The sequence below is a fragment of the Medicago truncatula genome, chromosome 4 (assembly GCF_003473485.1).
Source record: "Medicago truncatula cultivar Jemalong A17 chromosome 4, MtrunA17r5.0-ANR, whole genome shotgun sequence".
In the NCBI taxonomy this organism is placed as follows: Eukaryota; Viridiplantae; Streptophyta; class Magnoliopsida; order Fabales; family Fabaceae; genus Medicago; species Medicago truncatula.
The window spans coordinates 5,198,257-5,217,594 of record NC_053045.1 but is presented as its reverse complement, the minus strand read 5'-3'; the positions used below and the strand labels follow the sequence as shown (position 1 = coordinate 5,217,594).

General features: G+C 30.6%; 2 long non-coding RNA genes across 2 annotated transcripts; both read right to left on the bottom strand.

Moving 5' to 3' along the window:
• Positions 1-3,254: 3,254 nt before the first annotated feature.
• Positions 3,255-4,949, bottom strand: LOC120579854 (uncharacterized). Its single transcript, XR_005645598.1, has 3 exons — positions 4,616-4,949; positions 4,412-4,492; positions 3,255-3,591 (listed from the first exon to the last, which is right to left on the bottom strand). It is a non-coding gene; the product is annotated as an uncharacterized lncRNA (long non-coding RNA).
• Positions 4,950-15,483: 10,534 nt separating this feature from the next.
• LOC112421082 (uncharacterized) lies at positions 15,484-18,336 on the bottom strand. Its single transcript, XR_003011048.2, has 3 exons — positions 18,012-18,336; positions 17,648-17,720; positions 15,484-17,251 (listed from the first exon to the last, which is right to left on the bottom strand). It is a non-coding gene; the product is annotated as an uncharacterized lncRNA (long non-coding RNA).
• Positions 18,337-19,338: the final 1,002 nt, after the last annotated feature.

Sequence of the window (19,338 nt, the reverse complement as noted above, 5' to 3'; positions counted from 1 at the left end):
CATCGCCTCTTTTTGATTTGACATCGCGAAGAGACGAGGGTATTTATTCTAATATTCTTTGTTAATGAGAGTACCAGATATTGTCTCACTCATTCGTGATCGCTATTTGTGTTGGATTTTGTTTGCTTGTTTTTTAAAAATATAATCTTATATACTTAATTTAATCATGATATAGTTGTTCATCTACTATTTTATACGTGTTTGAATTACTTTGGTGTACTGGTTTGATAAAAACGTGAAAAATAGCAATAGTTTTGCTAGAACAATGTAAAGAGACGACAGCAATTTTTTTTTTTTTTAGGGAAACAATTAATCTTAACGTGTTGTATGCAATACAATTTAGGAAAATTCTATGGTGAAGTTAACACTAGTATAAAAAATGTAGTGAGTAACACCCCCATTGTTTGTACACTGGCATCAAAAGTTCAATCCTCATAGTATCATCATTTCATCAGATTAACAAGACTACACTTAATCTAATTTTATTCTACCTTGTTTTAAGTCCAACACCTCACAAAGTGTAACACTTAAGACTATCATATAATATCATCAACTATGTTTGCATGTTAAAGATGACAACGATAAAATAGTACCTATGTTGCACGCATTAATAGATGAATTTCTATTAATCATTAATCAGTAATCAAAAATTTTAAAAATAAATTAAACATTAAGATCAAAATTAACTTGTTCAAAAAAGTCAGTTTATTGACTACATCATATAAGCTTCCATTTATTTATATATTTATGTTTTTGTCGATTGCAGCCACACCATATTTTTTTTGTCTGGTTCCATCACAGCTCAGCTCAAACAAAGTTATTAATTAATCATTTATAAGAACATATGTGTTTTGCCACATGGAAATTGATGTAATGGTTTAATGGATTTCATTTTTTTTTTTTTTTAAGAATGGATTTCATTTTTGTTATTAATTCATCATCAGTAAAAACATACGTGTCCTAATGTACCAAAAAAAAAATGACAAAAAACAATTTCTGGCATAAAAAAATATTTTCCTCAAAATATCAAATTCTTTTTTCTTTTTATGAAAGAATCCACGTGTCATAGAGGGATTTGCACCCTCTCATATTCGTCCTGCTGCCATCATTCCACAATTTAAGCCACCCACACATCTTCTTTCTCTCCTTTATTATCTTTTTCCTCTGGATTAATCAACCACTGGATTAATTAGGAAAAGAAAAAATTGCTGAACCAAAAGGGCTAGAAAGTTCTACATCGATTATATAGTTTCCAATTGCTTAAATTTTATGACGTATTTTTAACATATTTTGAGTACAGTAGTATTTATTTTTGTTAAGTAGTCTAGTGGTTATAAAGGCTTAAATATGTAAAAGGTCCCTGTAAGTTCGCGCATTTTTGGTTTTCGTCCCTGCAAGTTTTTTTTCTTCTAAAATGAACCCTGTATCTTCTCAACCTTTTGAAAATAGTCCTTGCCGTCAGCTTCTGTCAACAAAAACGCCATGGTGGCTAACGGAACACACGTGGCAGTTGGCACATTTGATGAGATGGCATGAGAGATGATAAGTTGTTAAAATACAGGGACTAAAATCAAAATCGTAAATTGACACAGGGATGAAATTAAAAAAACGGTTAATCTTCTTCTTCCTCTCAAATTTCAGTCTTCTTCCTCTCAAACTATCTCCAATCTATCCCATACCTTGCACCCTTGAACCAAAACTCTTATCCTTCAACAATTTATTCTAATTCCATTACTCAATCGTATGTTTTGATTGTAATGTCAATTCAAAATCATTACCAAAATTTTGGTTGATATATTGGGAATTATTGCTTCCAAAATCACTTCTATAAATCAAAGGGGATTCATTCCAGGTAGAAATATTCAAGACTGCATCTTAACTACTTCAGAAGCTATTAATTCTCTTCACAAGAAGTCTTATGGGGGAAACTTAGCCTTGGAAATTGTTGTGAGAAAGGCTTTTGATACTGTTAATTGGAAATTCCTCATACATGTTCTTCATTGTTTTGGATTCAATCAGCTTTTCTATGATTGGATTCTAAACATTCTTCATTCTGCTAAAATTTCAATCAATGTTAATGGAAAATCTGTTGGTTTCTTTAACTGCACTAAAGGAGTGAGGCAGGGGGATCCCCTCTCACCCCTCCTCTTCTGTTTGGCTGAAGAAGTTTTAAGCAGAGGATTAGCTGCTCTAGTGAAGAATAGAAAACTAACTCAAATGGCTTCCATTAGAAATTGATGAAAAGAGTTTGTGTTGTTTTAATGTGTTGATGAATAGTGGGTCTTGTTGTTGTTGATTGATGATTATTAGTTTTGTTTAAAAAAAATATGTTTGTTTTTTCTTTTCCTGGGTTTGGTGTTGATGATTTATGAATATGGTGATGAAGATGAAGAAGACAATGAGGGAAGAAGAAGAATAAGATCTTGATTTTAAATATGAAATTTTGATTTTACGTTTTTTATTTTAGTCCCTGTGGTAATTTACGTTTTTGATTTTAGTCCCTGTCTTTACACAACTAATCATCTCTCATGCCATCTCATCAAATGTGCCAACTCATAACTTGCCACCTGTGCTCCGTTAGCCACAGTGGCGTTTTTGTTGACAGAAGCTAACGGCAAGGACCATTTTCAAAAGGTTAAGAAGATACAGGGTTTATTTTAGAAAAAAAAAACTTACAGGGACGAAAACCAAAAATGCGCGAACTTACAGGGACCTTTTACATATTTAAGCCGGTTATAAAATACCTTTATAAGGTGAATAAGTGGGGATGTCCGGGATTCGAACCCCAAACCCTACATATATTATGCAATGTCCCTCGCAACTGAGTTAAGTTCACGGGGACGAGTACAATAGTATTTGTAGCGGGCCTTCTAAATAATTTTCCAAGGCTTTAAAATAATGGAAGATTAAATTTAAAAACAAGACTACGTGCATTTGACAAACTTATTATTATTATTATTATTATTATTATTAGTATATTATATCATTGATTTAGTGCATTGAAATTAATCTTATTCAAGACATGTCGGACTCTAAATGTAAAAATATTTTCAAGCCAAAATTTGAACACTAAATCCCATATTGTAGGAGTACTCTAACCACTCTCGTTAGATTTTTTTTAACAGTAAACGAACAATTCATTAATACTCTACCCACCCAAACAATTAATAAAGACCCTTCGAGACAATTTTATCAAATATATTTGACCAATACTCTACTTGCAATTAATCCCTAATCCATCTATCTCAGATATATTTGTAGGGTTACAATTTATACCATGATATTTAAAAGCTGGCATAGTGAAAAGAGGACAGCTCAACAACTAATATATGGTTGTACTCTATCATGATATTTACAACAGTTGTGAAGCTTATACTCTAGCATTAATGTCGAAGCTTAGGAAACAAGATTGTTCATGCCTATGCAATTGATCACCATTTCGATGTTGTAACAAATGTAGTTTTATTAATTAGTTGCAGCTATTCTCGCTGATAGATTTTATTGAGTCATTTTGCTTGCAATTTGAGTGTGATCACAAAGCAGAGCACTCAATTCTCAGCAAACTACTCAAGGATGCGCCCTAGTCGGTACCTGCATAAGAAGAAATGCAATTTTTTTTAAATGAGTCTATGACAATGACTTCTTCCTGAAGAATAAAATTGTAAGTATAGAGAAAAATACAGTTGGTTGCTTATAAGGGAGTTGATACTCCAACCAAACTATTGCCAAATTTCATTTCGTTTGATCCAAATACTTTCTATCATAGCTCAAAAACTGAAAAAATGTAAAAAAAATTATAATTAAATAATGTATTTCTTACTATAGTTAAATGATGTTCAACTTTATACATGTGCAAACACTTTTTATTTGGGGTTGTGACCTACCAAATACTTCTATATATCTATACTAAATAAAAAAAAATAATAAAAATTTGAGCTTACTTTTTCAAGTTTATCCTTCATTTATATTTATAATTTTACCCCTTTTACTTTATTCTTGAAATTATTAATTAAAAAAATATTTAATCTCATTAAGTATGAACAACATAAAAATTAAATTATTAACTCAAAAATAGTAAAGTCTCAGTAAAATAGGAACATCATAATTTAATTAAAATATTATTTTAATATATATTGTAAAAAACAACATCTCTTTTTATCTACAATTGAACACCATATTATAGTATGTAAGGATCGGAGTTTGAACTTCATATTATTCACTTATTTATTTTAAGGGTGAATTTTTTACAACTAGATGACATGACCAAAAAATAAAATAAAAATGGATAGACGAGCAAGTTAGTGCTAGTTTTAAACAATAAGGAAAATATATTAATAGATGATAAAAGAAGAGAAAGCAAGAGCAAGTAAAAACCAAAATGCAAATATGGATCTCTCACTGGTTTCATTACCTATTTTCCAATTCCACCCATGCCCAAAGGAAGCTCCACACTTCAGCCGTTCAGCGTAAGGTTCATGCTCATGGCGAGTTTCTGCACCCACAAGACAAATCACGTTTAAGAAGATGATAACTATTTTCAACTTACGTTTGCATATGCTTTTAAACGTGGAAATGAAAGGAAAAAAATAAGGCTACTTCTTTGGTATATATATACCTTAATTTCTTGATAAAATACATGATGGAGTGAATTATGGGGTAAATCATCTTTGGGAATGAGTTTACTAATTTTTTTCTTGGTTTTTAGCCACTCTGTTTTTGGTAGTATATGATATGATATGGTTTTCAATTTAGCTAGCTAGTTATGTTAGGGATGAAAATAAAAGGACTGTTAGTGATTTTTAGAATATTGGGTGGATCAAAGAGCCTATATATTTTTAAAACCTATAAAAAGGAAGACCTTAAAAACAACAAAGTATTCTTCGTGAGAAGCACTCGTTTTAGAACAACAATTCTAGGGATTTAGTGAACAGTTTGTTCTTTAATTTCAAACTGAGTACAAGAGTTGTGGCATGTTTGAACCATTATATAAAGCAATATAGGTGTTGGTTTGGTACGTACTTGGTAGATAGATGCATTTAATTCCAATTCGACCTTCATTTAAACGTGGAAAATTTTAGTTAGGGAAAATATATTTGGTCTACACCATCTATAAATGTATACGCCTTGAAATAAAGAGAAAAAAAAGTGTGACGTGATAGATCGATCATATGATAAAAAGAGAGAAAAAAAATGAGATGTTTGAATAATTGTAAAAAAAAAATGGAATGTTCAAATATCATGGTCGAATATTAGGGAAGATACCTAAATTCTGTTTTACCCTTAGAGAGAGATGAAGATAGAAGAGAATGAATTGTGTTGGCCGGATGCGGATTTTTACAATGGTGTTCAAAAATCACCACTTAACTAACATTATGGGGGATATGAGCCTTTTAACAAAGAGTCTTGCTAATCAATATTAATCTTAGTGTATTTTTTAGAGATTTTAAAATAAGAAACTTTTCTCGAAAAAATTAAAATAATTCAATTTTCAATGCATTCAATAAATAAATATTAATATAAAAAACATACCATTTAAGATTCTTAAAAAATTTCCTGGGACATTCGTTAACATTTAGGTAGATTAAAATAAGTGTGTTATTGGAACACAAATATGAGCATTGTATGTTTGTTAATTGTATTTAGGGTTAATGGTGATTTACCCCCCTGTTATATAGGTCATTTTTTATTTTCCTCCATGTAAATTTTTTTTTTTTGGAATACCCCCTAATAGGTCATAAAAAAACGACTTTATTTTTATTTTTTTTAGAATTTTTTCGTTTTTTTATAACCTATTAGGGGGGTATTCCAAAAAAAAATATTTTACAGGGGGTAAATAAAAAAAAATATTGTACAGGGGGAAAACAAAAAATGACCTATATTACAGGGGGGTAAAACATCATTAACCCTTGTATTTAAGTGGTGAAAGACAACTAAGTTGTAGTTAACTATATTAGCAACCGTTTAAGGATGACTTTTACTTACAAACAAATAGACATTATCTATAGACAATGCATAATTGACAGCAAAATTGTCGTTGCTCAAATTTTTACTTACGAAAAATGACATTCAGTGACCGATTTTGCCCGTAAGTAAATGATTTTTTTTTTTTTTTTTTGTATATTTTGCTAACCCCTCTAAGTTGGAGGGCCCTGTACGAAGGACCTTGATGCATTTGCAGTGACCGACCTTTCCCATCATTTTCATACCTCGTTCTTTTCATTTTCCAAAATTCAAATTTTACTATTAGCTTTGTAATTCCACCTCCAAAGTAAGATCAACAAGTTATTGTTTCTGATCCGCTCAAGTACGATCCATTTTTTTCAATTTTTTTTTTATCTATTTCAAATTATTTTATGAATTGGAATTGTTAAAATATTTGTTATGAATCGAAATAATATGATACGTACCCTCACAATGCGATCTGCAAATCTTTTGGGATATGATATTGATTCCTTTTCCTTCTTTTGGCAAAACAGATATGTCCTTTTATCTTGGGTAGATATTGTAGTTCAAGTTGGTGAAGGTAGGATTTACTTATTTTTATTTTTTTGTAGTAAAACAAATATGTCCTTTTATCTTGGGTAGATATTATTTAAGTCTGCAATGAAAACATTATAATTGAAGTTTTATATTTGTTTTGAAACTATGTATGTTTTAGATTTTGAAGTCAATTATTCTTTGCGGTTTACAAAGTTTTGCATTTGCTATGAATCCACAGGAAACAGTTACCCATGAAGATTTTTCTTGGAACTTAAAGCCTTGGCAAAAACCGTAGGAAACAGATTTCCTGTGGAATGTTTAACAAATTCCGCAGGTAATTCTGCAGGAAAATCGAGAATTTTAACAGTGATAAAGATTAGAATTCTTGGCCAGGCTGTCCAGATTAAAATTTCAAAATTTTGAATATCAAATAGTGATTAGAATTTTAAATTGTTGAATCATAGTGATTTCAGAAAACCCATCGTAATAACTAACATGTACAAAAGAATCACACTATAATCAAAAGTAGTTTAGTATGAGTGTGTTTTCTTTATGCATGACAATGGATATATGTAACACATTACTCTTATTCGCTAGCCCATTGCATATCCTTATCTCATACCCAGACAAAGTTGGTAATTAATCATCGGTAAACAATGGCGGATCTTGACTAATTTTCTAGGGGGTGCCAAAAATTCATAACCTATATTTATGTGTTTTCATGTGTAGATACAAATTGTTATCTGCTGTAGATGGTTCTTGTGCTTGATCATTGCCTTACGATTACGGGTTCGAATTATGGCTGACTCTTTTTGTGAATAATAATAAAAAATGCATCAAAATTACAGAAAAATGAGAGATATATAGGGACTGGAACACGCGGCCTCAAGATACAAAAGGCTTCCATTATCCGATACGACACATGCGAAACAACTAAATAATTATGCCTAATCCAGTAATAGATATCTGGGGGGAGCCATGGCTACCATGGGCTCCCATTAAGATCCGCCACCGTCGGTAAACACATACGTGTTCTAATGTACCTAAAAAATGACATAAAAAACAATTTTAATCCCTTTTTATTTATATGCGATCAATTACCCCATGGTTTTTAGTTTTTAGTTTACTTACTCTTTTTTCCCATTTTATTTATACAAAATAATGCAATTAAAAGAAAATATTTATACCAAAAACATAAACTTCTTTGGGAATTAAAAAATCTCGTTTTAAAAACATAAACTTGTTGTACTTCTATAAGGTTTAAAAATATGCACTGCAAGATAATTGATTGTCTTCATTATCATCCACAATCTCATTTTATTTGAACAATAATCTCGTTTTAAATGTCACGAAATCGTAACAAATACTTGAAGCAATAGGGAAAAAAAATTGGTCGCACTTCTAAATATTTTGAAACTGCACACAATACTGAGCAATATTTCAGGGGAGGTTGCTCTTTAGGCACCCTATACTTGCTCAAAAATGCAATTACAGTTTGTTGAACGACAATTAAGTGTCGTTCGTCATAAAACGGTATTTAATTGTCATTCGAAATTTTTTTAGATCGGTCAAATCACTTTTTAAATCAGTTTAACTGATTTAAAAAGTCACTCAAACGGTAGTTAACGGTCGTTAAAAGTATCTTCGTCGGTTGAGGATACTTGAGAGCAAACCATAGGTGCTTAAAGAGCATGTAATAATGTAAAACCATCCAACATAAATGCTAGAAGTGAAACAGTAATGAAGTATGCAATTATCCAGTTAAACTAAATCTTCAATATTCTATTACCTTTTAATTCTAAGATAAAATCCTATTTAAATTTACTGTGATGCAACCTAGCAACCAATGCCTAATTAAATCTAAGATAAAATAATCCCTTTATCTCAAATTTAGTGAATATCCTACAATATTACAAAAAATCAAATCTGGTCTTATCCTCCTCTTGTAAATAGCCAATAACAATCTCTTTTTTCAGTTATACAAATGCATATGCTGCCATCAAAATAGAAGGGAATAATTTTCTTCAATCTTCCCACTGCACAGTTTCTTCATTAGAGAATATACATACACGATACACCTTTGACAACATAATACCAATTTTATTCTATACAACATAATAATCTCTAAAACAAAAGCACCTTTGGCATATGTTTCTTTGAAACATGCATTTAAGATATGTATATGGCAAATCTCATAGTGTAGCAAAATAGGACCCAAGTACTTTAACTGCTAGTGGCAATCTCCCACATTAAACAACCACGTTTGTTGAATGTGTAGCAAAATCTTCTATCGGTACTGGTCGATTAATTGAATGCATGCCAACAGAGAAGCTTAATAGATTCACTTTTGTCCATTTCTTCTATTTGTATACATTCGATCAACTCTACACGATCCAAGAAGATGAATATTTCTTGTTGTGATGATTATTCTACTACCCGGACCAAACCGGTCGTGGCTTCCACACAAAGCCTTTAAACAAAAGGCTTTGTGTGGAAGCCGCGGCTGGTTTGGTCCAGGTAGTAGAATAATCATCACAACAAAGAGATATGCATATTCTTGTAGCATGTAAGATTGATCGAGTGCAGCTTTTCTGTTGGCACGCAATCAAGCAATCAACCAGTTTCGATACAAAAGCGAGAGGAAGATATGAAAGAGAATGGATTTATATATATATTGCTAACTGTGGCTAAACCGAGATTTTAGTGACGATTGAATACATTGGATCTCAAGCTTGGGAATGAACATGAAAAATATTGCAAGTGAAAGTGTTAAAGTCTCTCTATTCTTTAAGAAAGAAGATATAAGAGAAAGAGTGGAAGACAAAGACGTTAGAATTAGAATGCCAAAGTTATGTAGCGAGAGACAATATTATATAAAGAAGTAAAATAAAATTGATGCACCAAAGCTACAAAAATAATCAATAGAGTGAGTGGTGATGAAGATTAGGTCAGCATCTAACAAAATAAATATTAATAAGAATTTAATGGAAATTTCCTTTGATGATAATTTTGAAATTGATCTTCAACAAAGAGGGAGAGAATATTGAAGGCTTGTAGATATGGAGAAACTAAAAAGCTAAAAGAAAAATAAAATTGGGAACAAAGTAGAAAGAGAATAAAGTTAAAAGAAAACAAATAAGAAAGAGAGTTTGAAAGTGATGTTTACCAAACCAATATGGTCCTCCATTTATCATTGTCGTTAATGTTTACCAATCCAATGAGGTAAGGTACCTTATACTATTCTCATATGATTTAAGTCAAATTATTTACATAACTAGATAAAACCGGCATCTACTGGATTTATATATGACATGTACCTAACATGCATTAGTGCATGTTTGATTCTGCACCGATAATAATAAATTTTGAATAAATTAATTATGTAACAGTTAGGATATGTACACTACCTAACAGTTAGGACTTCTCTGAATAAATTAATTAGTTTTGGCAGTTAGATATGCTCATATGATTTTGATCTGCCACAATGTTTTCCCCTTCATAATATGAAGTTGATGTCACTCGTCGCAATATGAAAAAATGAGTTAAAGATGTACTACTGTCTATCCACATTAACCACTCAAAAAATTTAAACAACACAATCAATAACTCTTAGTACAGACATTAACAATGGACCACATTCCATGATCCCAAATACTATCCACATGAAATCTCCATTCTCAATTCCATTCACCTAACAGCCACAAACTCACTCAAATCATAGAGCAACATGGGTCAAAAATAATAAGCAATCAATCAATAATATGAAGTTTCAATTAACCCTATTAGGAAATTAGTCATGGCTGGTAATAAAAAGATAAAAAAACATGTGTGACTTTTTCAATATAAGGTCACACCCACAGTCAATGATGAAGGACCTACTTGGCTACTAGTATAGCTTTGGCTTGTTTTCAAGTTCCATAGAATATTGTTAGGATTAATACACGAAATAATATATCCTTTATAATTGATTGGATGTCTAGAAAATTTCTCTAATCAGAAGATTGTATATTGGTCTGCACAAATATTATATGGTTTGGCTCTCCCTTATGCATTAATTTCTCTAATCAGAATAATATATCCTTTATTGATTGGATGATTGATAGTCTAGAAAATCTTAGAAATGAAACCCTAAATATTATAGCCGCTATAACGTATGAAATCTGGATATATAGCAAGAAACAAATCAAACAATGCTTTGAATCAATTCTACCTTTTCAGAATAACCAACTAATTTGGGATATATAACCTCTATTTTTTCTGTTATTTTTTTTTTGGGAGGAATCTAACCTGTACTTTGTCCCGTAAAAATTATTTTATTGTTGTTTGATAAAACTTTTACACATGATCAAGATAGACTTCATATATATTTGTATGATGATTTCCACAATAATTTATTTATATTTACAAAGTGGATTTGCACAAAATAATTTATTTATATTTACCTATGATAGACTTGGACAATAAAACTTTTAGCCATGAGGAAGAAATAACAATCTCTACAACATAATTAACATCCAGTAACACTTAAAAATTGTTACTAAATCAAGAAAAATGTTACTGTTATTTTTTTATTTTTTTTGAAGAAAGTAAACTAATTAACCCTCTCAAATTGGCACAAGAGAGAATTGAATCTGAGACCTTGACGATGAGCACACTTTCAAGTTCCAAACCAATAACACTAGGCCAACCCAAGTAGGTTTAAAGCTCGTGCTACTAAAGTGCTTTAGTTACATTTTACTAATCGTAAATATCGTTTCCTTAATTTAAAGTGGATTCGTCACCATATTAAATCTACTCAAAGCAAATTCAGGTGAATAATTAAGTAATCAACCAAAATCAGTTAAAAGTGGATAAAAATGCTATTTTTTTTTTCAAAAATTTATAATCTACCGGAGCAAACTCGTTGGCATGAGATTCTTTAGATTTTAAAAGTAGAGCAAAAGAACCGGATCAATGGCAAATCATACATAATTCTTTGCACGAGTAGATTTTACCAAAATAATTCAACCAAGTTGCAAAAGATATATACAAAAGATATTTGCTATGTTAATACACACTCCTATTTAAAAGATCTCTTATGTGATTTTGCAACTCTTTCTTGATGACCTATATAGCAGAGAAATCTCTTTCAGTTGTTGCATGCAGTTGTCACATGTAGTATCAATGATAACTCTAAAAGTAAATATACCAACGTGTATGCATTATATTTTCTTTTCTCCACCATCTTTATACTAAAATTACCAATCCCCTCTAATTTTAATAATTCATCTTCAGGGCATATATTTAAGAAATAATTTTAAAGCTGGGAAATTGAGTGTCAATAATTGAATAGGAGACAATTATGAAGGATAAAGTTGAGCTAAATGAATCTAGGCACATACAAGACAATTATGGATATTAGTTTTACAATAATTTATCTATCCCATAAACTGAACTCTCTTTCACTTCACCATTTCCTCATTCAAAGGTTAGTAATACAAAATGAGATCAAGAAAAATTAACAAAATAGAAAAATAATGCAATAGGAAAAGAATCACAAGTAGAAAACTGAAGCTCCCAATCAGATTCACAATTAAAAAAAGTGCATGAAAGTGGCTTTTGGTGATTTGCATTATTAACCTAAGAATACTTAATATAAATATGGGAAATTCTATGGTGAAGTTGTCAAAATGACTTCTTCGGTGAAGTAATCCTACAACTAATAAGAACACGCCACGTGTGTTAGTTATGTCATGTTATAGTGGCGGATGCATGGTATGTATTGTGTATCTTCAGTCAAATTTAATTGTATTTTAGCCCTTAGATTTTTTGAATCATCGGATTAAACACTTCACTAGTGTTATTGTGTTGTCTTTCCCACTATATTTATTTCTTTTCTCCTTTTTGAATTTTTCTTCCTTCTATTTCAAAAAATATTTAAATAAACCTTTTTATGATAATCCTTTTTATCAAAAAATATTTCATTATTAAAAATAAATAAATCCAGGAAGATTATGAACATCATCACCATGTTCATACCTTCATCATCTTCTTTATTGAACAAAAAACAAAATAGCTACTCTAATTCACCTTCAAAAATTAAAATGTCATGATTTGTGTTATGAAAGTTTCCAGATCTATGTCGTAAAATTCAGCAATATAGGCGCAAAGATAGGATGAAATTAAGCGACGATGACAGCAGTAATCCGGCGATGGTTTAAATGTTGTTTGAACAACACAACATTTTTTCCAAACACCTGATTTTGTGATTTAAATAGATAGGAAGGAAGAGGAGAATTAGAAGAGTATTGAAAACGAATTATAATCATCATTTTCGACCTTGAAAATAAGTACAAATCATCGGGTTCAATTTCGGGTGCCAATGGTCTGAATCGGGTTTAAACGACCCGGTTGGAGGTTGAAGACGACTTCCTCTTTTTTTTTAATCGGACTTTATATTACAAATAGAAAAAAGCGAAAAATGGTACAGATAGATTGGATGCGTTGCAGTGGTTTAGCTAATTTTCAAAACATTTTGGTCGCGGGATTAAGCATTTACTAGATTTGATATGCCTATTAATAATAGTAAATACCGAAATAAATGTGCAATTACTTTGAAACAGCTTTCACGTTTGATTTTTATAGAAAAAAATAATCAGAAGTTGAAGGCTCAAGGTTTCGAACCGTGTACTTAAAAAGTAAACTTTTGCAAAACTAACCACTATATCAAGTATTTGTTTTAGTAATCAAGTGAAATATATTATATATCTATACTACTACTTATTGAAAATTTGTAAAATCAAAAATAAATATAAAACTAAATTTATTGAAACAAATAATGTTAAAACTGTAGTAGCCGTTAATTCATTAAACCAATAATTATTTAACAAATGGAGTGAAATATTTAATGGATAGGATAGAAAGTATTACATATAGTTTGTTGAGATATTTACTCTACATAAAATATTAGGAATTCAATAAAAAGATTAAATAAAATATTTTGTGGATAAGATCAATAGTTTGTTGAGATATTTATTTGAAATAAAATATTAATTTTAAAAATAAAAATAATAACAATATTGACAAGTAAATTTTGTACTCCTGTATCTTTATAGAAAAAAGTTAATCTAATTAAACGGTCTGGTTAATTATATTTGTTTTCATTTGTGACCTAGACCCTTTTCAGTCGTTGGACAAGCGTACTTCTCAATTGACTAGGTTTCTGAAGGGATGGTTTGTCAAATCGACTTACCAATTAGATTTCAATCTAAAAATTTCAAGTTCCTACTTCCTTCTTACTCTATTAAGGTCATATTTAAAGGTATGATTGATTATATTTGTTTTCGTTTGTGACCTAGACTCTTTTTAGTCGTCGGACATGCGTACTTCCTAGTTGACTAGGTTTCTAATGTGATAGTTGGTCAGATTAACTTACACCGAAGATTCCGATTTCCAAAATTTCAGTTCGTGCTTCGTTCTTATTCTAATAAGGTCATACTCAACGGTCTGATTGATTATATTTGATATCGTTAGTCGATTTGGTCCGTTTGATCGTGGGATCAATGTCCTTCCATGTTGACTATGTTTCAAATGTGATAGTTTGTCAGATCGACTTACACCGAAGATAAAACTTTAATAGTTCATTATTATTTTAAAAATATCTCCAAAAGAAATTTATTTATTTTGAAAACTCATGACCATTTCAAAATATCAACATTAATAAATGTTTTTTATTAAATATTTTTAAGACAAAATTTTTATTTGTAAATTCTTTAACTATTATCCTAAAGACATCGATTAACAAGAACCTACAATTTTTTATAGAGACCAACTATTCAACTAAGTCAATTGATTTAATTTAGTTCAATACCCTTGTTGTGTTAATGACATGTCAAATTTTTAACACATAAGGGCGATGACTTTACTTTAGTGGGTACAATTAGACAAGTGATTTTATTTTGAATTTTTATGTACCATAAAATTTTCAAAATTGTCCTTAATCGTACTCTTAGTGTCACTGTTATGATAGACTTTATGGTCAATTTCCTATTAAATAATAAGAAAAACAATATATTATGACATAAATAATAAGAAAAACAATATATTATTCACATATAAAAGAATTTTTATTAGTAAAAACATTAAATTATTGCTTATGATTTTTCTTTGATACCTTTAAAAGTTTAATAATATTATCAACAAAAAAATTATCAATATAATTGTTTTTTTATATAATTTCCGGTAGTATAGTAAAAAAATTGATTTTTTTGGTCGGTGGAATTTTCTACATTTGTATCTTATAATAAGGAGTACTATTGAAATTTCTAAAGCATAAAATTAATGATAATTATTTGTTCATTCAATATAATTTAAAACCCGTAAAATAAAATCAGAACGCCTAACTTTCCAAAACATAGTGGTTAGTTGGTTGGTTAAGGCAAACATATTCAAATGGTTGGTTGCAGGTTTGATTCTTATAATGTTGAAAGATGTATTTTTTTTAATACTTCATCTTCTACCTCCAGACGGGTCATAACGATCCGGTTAAAACCCATGCGACCCAAAACCAAAAAAACATAACTTTAAGTCATATCATCAAAAACTCATTTTCAACACATATTCATGAACAAAAGTAACATTTTTTTTGCGATTTCAAGCAATGTTTTGTAACTTTAAGCACTCAAATTGAAATAAATAAATTTAATTTCAACAAAAAATACCCAAAATTGTTGTTGACGTTTTTGAATCTATGGTAGGTTTATTGTGATGGATCTATAGCTTCATTTGCATTTTTACGTCGTTGTTGTTGTTTCTATGCAAATGTAATTACTTATCATTTTTTTTTTTTTGTAATTTTTTTTTTTTCCGATTTTTTTCACATGAAGATGATGAAGACGATGAATGTATGATGAAGATGTTGAAGAGTGACATAGTGATTTGATAAAAATCTGGAAGAAAGAGAATATGGATAAATAAAGAAAGAGAAAGAAATATGAGAGATGAATGAGTGATAAAGAGGAAATAGAATTGGAAAAATAAGAAAAATCATGTGTAGAGCGTGTACCACAATATCATAGAGACCAAACAAATCTAACCATTAAGATCTTGAAATAAACTTGTCTATGGTGGAACATATGAAACAAGTGATCCATATTAGAATTTGTCCCAACATCTGACGTGTCATGGCTTGAAATCTGATTGGCTGAATTAACGACTTCACCGAAAAAGTCAATTCCCCGACTTCTTCATAGAAGCTCCCTATAAATATTGCCTTATATATGCCGCTACCTGGAAACCAATATATACAAAGTATATAAAGTACAAGATAATTTGCAGTTGATCGCTTAGGAAACAAGATTGTCAATGCCTATGCAGATTATCAGCACATTGATGTTGTAACATGTATGTTTATTAGTTACGACTATTCTTGGTGATAAATTTCACTGGTGGATTGATCCATTGGGGGGAGGGGGGCTATTTTGCTTGCAATTTACACTATTTCAAATTGGTCTCACACTATCATAGAAAATGCAGTTTAACTGGTGGGGCAATATGTATCTCCTGTGAAGTTGCAGAAGCTATCACATCTTGTTATAATACACGTTGGAATTAACCATATTGATATATTGTTTGCACATATACATCTGTTGTTTTATATTTTGTGGAGGTCGAGGTCGAACTGCCAGAAGATTTACACTTAAAAGAAGCACATGACATTGGAGATATTCTAAATAAAACTTGAGAAACTTCCAGAAGTTGAGCGTGCATTTGTTCATTAGAATTTGAGTACTGATCACAAACCACAGCTCTGAATTCTCAGCAAACTACCCAACAACGGGCCTTAATCGGTTTCTGCACAAGAAGAAATGCAAATTTCATTACTTTTGATCTAAATACATTCTATCATAGTTCTAATGGTGGTGAGAAGTCACTTTCATCATAGAAATTGGAACTAGTTGGATTGTTCTTGTGTATGTTAATTTTTTTTTTTTTTTGAGGAAAAAAAAAATATATGTAAGTGTTGGAGCCTGCTTTCCTTCAAGGAAGGCTTTGAGAAGTATAAGACTCCTCTCAGGATGAGAATGTGCAGCATGTCCTGATCCTTTGAAATGTGCAAAATGACCAAGACTTCTTCCTGAAGAGCCCAACACGCAGAGCATCCTGCACATCTCTTGTGTTCAGATATGTGAAAGTTAGATCATTAACACAATCAGAGATCCAAAAATCCAAATTCCAAGCGTATCAGATATTATCAAGGACATCAGTGTAACCCTTAAAATCACCAACATCATGAACAAATTGGAAATACACTTGCTTGCAAATGCCACGAACTCCACCATAAATATGTTCTCTTTTAATTTGGGAATAATTGCAAACCTTCATTAAAAAGTCAAAGATCTGCTCGGATATAACACAATGAGACCAATAAAAGCTTGCTACATAATTATAGTTTGTGTTAAAATCAAGAAGAGAATTGGCAATAGTAATCCCCTTCAAATTTATACGAAATTTTGTTTGAATAATCAGATTTGCAAGTTGGGGGTACAAAATGTCCCGCATAGCGCTCTCCAACAATAAAAAAGGAATTTTTTCTTAGCATTGAAAATATCTTGAACCACTTACGAAGGAAAGCAAGGTTATCCCTTGTTGTCCTCTCATCATTCACCAACTGGTCGGAGGAATTAAGGGAGTATGTGAAGCCTACCCCAAATATAGTATATTTGCCACTTGGTTTCAGCTGTGGGGATTTTTCACAAGACCCTCCTTTCTTAGTGTGAAGGGGCCATTCGACCTAAAGTACACATGTTGGGAAAAAATTAATATGTTTGAGAGTGAAAATGTAGATGCGACAAATTTATGCTAAATCTAATATTCGTAGTATGACTTTTATTATATATATATATATATATTTCCAAAGACAATTACCAAATCACCTAAACATTTTATTTATTAATTATAGATTACAATTTTGTTTTTAAAATAAGAAAGAGGTGAACCCTACGATTTACCACTGTAAAGAGGAAAAAAAATTGTGTGGTCAATATATTCAGACACAACATTTAAGCACAAACTCAAAAAAGTGAAAAAAAAATTACAATAATTAAATTATGTGCAGTTTAATGCATGCGTGTGAGCCTATTTCCCAAGATCCAAAAGTAACCTTAGAAGAGAAAGCAAAATTCATTACCTATTTTCCAATTCCACCCATGCCCAAAGGCAGCTCCACACTTTAGCGTGAGGTTCATGCTCAAGGTGAGTTTCTGCACCCACAAGACAAATCATGTTTAGAAAATAATAATTAACTTGCTTCAACTTACATTCACATATGCTTTTAAACATGGAAATGAAAGAAAAATAAATAAATAAGGCTACTGCTTTGGTATATAGGAATATTTTGTTGAGATGGTAAAGTTGGGGATGAAAAAATGGTTTGTGTTACTGATTTTTAGGTGAACATAGTTATATGCTTTCTACGAAATAATAAAGTTATATGTGTGTGCCTCATTATGTGTGTTTAAATCTAAGAATATATGGTATATGTATATATATACCTTAATTTCTTGATAAAATACATGCTTTTTTTCTTGGTTTTTAGTCACTATGTAGTTGGTAGTATATGAGAAGGTTTTAAATTGAGATGGTGATGTTAGGAGTGAAAAGAAAAAAGGTGTTGGCGATTTTTAGATAGTTGGGTGGATCAAAGAGTCAATATATTTCTAAAACTTGTACAAAAGATGACCACAAAACAACAAATTATTCTTTACAAGAAGAACTCATTGTAAGATGAACAATTCTCGAATGGAATTTAGTGAAGAGTGAGTTGGGGTGAAGAGTTTGTTGTTGAGGTTCAAAGTGAGTGCAAGAGTAGTGATAAGTTTCAGCCATTATATAAAGCAATCATTATTGAGAACAAATAGTTTTTGGTACTTGGTAGATAGATGCACAATGTTTTTTTTTTTTTTTTTTTTACAAAACGGATCCACAATGTTCATTAGCGAGGTATGATTATTTACTGTACATCTAAAAATAATATATTTTTTTTATGGTGGCCAGGGTTTGAACCCCAAATCTTACATATATTATGCATTGTTCAAACCAACTGAGCTAAGTTCACGAGGACCACAATCAATCAATGTGTATGATCACACAATTTAAATTTGGGAGACATGGAAAAAGGAGTAAAAAGATTTAATGTTTCCTATGTATTATTTTTATTCCCTAATAAGACTTTTGTATTAAAGCCCCACTCTTATGTCTCTCTATCTTGAATGTTGAAATATTAGGATCCGCTATCTTGGCATCCTTTTTTGAACGCAATATTCTGATATTTAGTAGCAATATTTTAACACTACAAAATAATTATTATTTTAGAGGAACACTGTAAATAGTTTGTATATGTTTAACAATAAAAAAACAATAATTATTATATATGTATTTTCATTAGTGGCCTTCTTGTAGGGTCAACCACAATTTTCATGTGATGGCAAAACATAAAATTATCATATTATTAGTAAAAAAAATTAAGAGAAATGATATTTGAACATCCATTTTGTGACAATTTTTATGACAACTTTCTCTCTCATACTCACGTTATTTTTTATTTTATCTTTCTATTACTTTGGTGTTCATGTGGATACCTACTTTTCCTTTGTAAATTATAGTTGTCATTTAAGTTGTCAATCAAATGGTTTTTCAAATAACATTCCTAAAAATTTAATTAAAGAAGTGGGGTCAAATGACCCCTACGAGCAGATCCGTGTCTATGATGAGTAGGTGATGGAGAGAGATATAGAGAGAGGTGAATGAAGGGTGTTGAATGGATGTGTTGATTTTTGTAAGGGTGTTCAAAAATAGGCACTTAACAAACATTAGCGAGGG